This window comes from Schistocerca serialis, unplaced genomic scaffold, assembly GCF_023864345.2.
Source record: "Schistocerca serialis cubense isolate TAMUIC-IGC-003099 unplaced genomic scaffold, iqSchSeri2.2 HiC_scaffold_1112, whole genome shotgun sequence".
In the NCBI taxonomy this organism is placed as follows: domain Eukaryota; kingdom Metazoa; phylum Arthropoda; class Insecta; order Orthoptera; family Acrididae; genus Schistocerca; species Schistocerca serialis.
In genome coordinates, this window is record NW_026047307.1 from 35,001 (window position 1) to 37,500 (window position 2,500).

Here is a 2,500-nt window from a genome sequence, read left to right on the forward strand (position 1 = left end):
TGTCCCGGGGGCCCGCGCGAACACGCAAGCGTCCGCTCAATTATTCTGCAAACAGGAGGAGGCTGAGCTCCCCTGCACCATACACCTCGAAACCCTCTCAGGTCCCGGCGGCGCGCAGCGCCGTCCTAAGTACTTGGTCGGGTTCGAGAGAGGCGCAATCGCCCGGGGTTTGGCGAGTAGACGCTTTAGGTGCGACCACCCGTGCTCCCAACTGAGCTTGCCGCTGCCGACAGAGGCCCGGGAGCGTGCTGTCGTGGCATTGCCGGCGGGAGACAACACGCGCCACCTACGGTGACCGGCAGCTCCAACGCCAGCGCCACAGAAGGACAAAAGCCCCACTTGGGTGCCGAAGCGAACTCTCCCAGCACAGCGCACGCGCCAACACGTCCGCACAGCTGCGATACAAACCACCTGCGAGAACCGCAGAGGCGACCGAGCAGCAGACGGCGTCGCGGCGCCGAGCGCCGGGCGGCGGCGCATCCTCAGCGCACACAGTCCTCAATCGGACCAGCACACTGCAGATGTCCACCGCGCTTCGCACCGGGCCCGCGAGGACCTACTTTGGCCGCACGGCGCCGCGTGCAGGGTGCGCCGGCGCGCAGCTGCGCCGCCTGCCGCCTCCGTCGGCCGGCGCGCCTGCCACTGGCCGCCCCCACCAGCCGGCTGTAGCGCGTGCGCCCACGCACCGCGCGGCCAGCACGCCGGGAGGCCCCCCCTCACCGGCCGGGGACGGTCCCACCCAGCCACCGCCGCGTATCGCTTCACACCCAGATGCCATTCACGTTCGTGGGCATGGTGGGTATCGCTGGAACAACCGGTTGGTAGCTCAACCGATCGTCGCCATCACTGATTCACCTCTAGCGAGAACAACCGCACCACAACGGTTTACCAGTTGTTCATTTGCGTAACGTCACCAGCAAACGTAGGCGTCCATCGCCATTTGCAAATTCAACGATTGTTGCATGCCTGTGTCAGGTGTCACGACACACTATGTCTGCCCACATACACGCAACAACATGTGCACGCTTCGCGAACACGTGGAAGGTGGCCCCCGTACGTATGCGATGTCCATTGCGCGAACGACTGTCAACCGGCCTCTGTCGCATGTCGCAGATGTGGAACGCAGTGCACCATGCTATCACGGTGTGTGAGAAGAGACGACTACGTCTGACAACACGCGCCACTACATCAACAGACGGCTCATGCTGATCGCCATCCAGGGCATACCACACTGCAATCCAGCTCTTATAGGGAGACGACACGTAGCTGAGTGCACAACATTTGGACCGCATGGTTCGCCGTTGTTGGCGCAGTCGTTGTACGGTCACATGTACCACGATGTATCATTCAGTACATGAGGACCAATGTGCAGTACAGTGTGTGATTTGGACGTACAACATCAGCGGACAGTTGACACAGGCCGTACCACAGCGTAGGCTAAGTGCTTCGCCATGCGAATGCCAATGAACAACTGCAAATGCCAATGAACAACTGCAAAGGGCATTGAGCATGTACGTCCTGCTGCCATCCACATTACAGTGTATAGCTGCAAGGTGTTTAACATGAAGCGATACACTGGGGACCGGGCAGTGCGAGTAGCAAACTATATTGCGGGGGTTGCAGTTAGGCAACACTACACTAATTTAACGCGTCGTATGACAATTACAGAGCAGGTTAAGGCCCAACGTGTGTTGGGTTAAGGCCCAACGTGTGTTGGGTTAAGGCCCAACGTGTGTTGGGTTAAGGCCCAACGTGTGTTGGGTTAAGGCCCAACGTGTGTTGGGTTAAGGCCCAACGTGTGTTGGGTTAAGGCCCAACGTGTGTTGGGTTAAGGCCCAACGTGTGTTGGGTTAAGGCCCAACGTGTGTTGGGTTAAGGCCCAACGTGTGTTGGGTTAAGGCCCAACGTGTGTTGGGTTAAGGCCCAACGTGTGTTGGGTTAAGGCCCAACGTGTGTTGGGTTAAGGCCCAACGTGTGTTGGGTTAAGGCCCAACGTGTGTTGGGTTAAGGCCCAACGTGTGTTGGGTTAAGGCCCAACATAGGTTGGGTTAAGGCCCAACATAGGTTGGGTTAAGGCCCAACATAGGTTGGGTTAAGGCGCAACATAGGTTGGGTTAAGGCGCAACATAGGTTGGGTTAAGGCGCAACATAGGTTGGGTTAAGGCGCAACATAGGTTGGGTTAAGGCGCAACATAGGTTGGGTTAAGGCGCAACATAGGTTGGGTTAAGGCGCAACATAGGTTGGGTTAAGGCGCAACATAGGTTAGGTTAAGGCGCAACATAGGTTAGGTTAAGGCGCAACATAGGTTAGGTTAAGGCGCAACATAGGTTAGGTTAAGGCGCAACATAGGTTAGGTTAAGGCGCAACATAGGTTAGGTTAAGGCGCAACATAGGTTAGGTTAAGGCGCAACATAGGTTAGGTTAAGGCGCAACATAGGTTAGGTTAAGGCGCAACATAGGTTAGGTTAAGGCGCAACATAGGTTAGGTTAAGGCGCAAC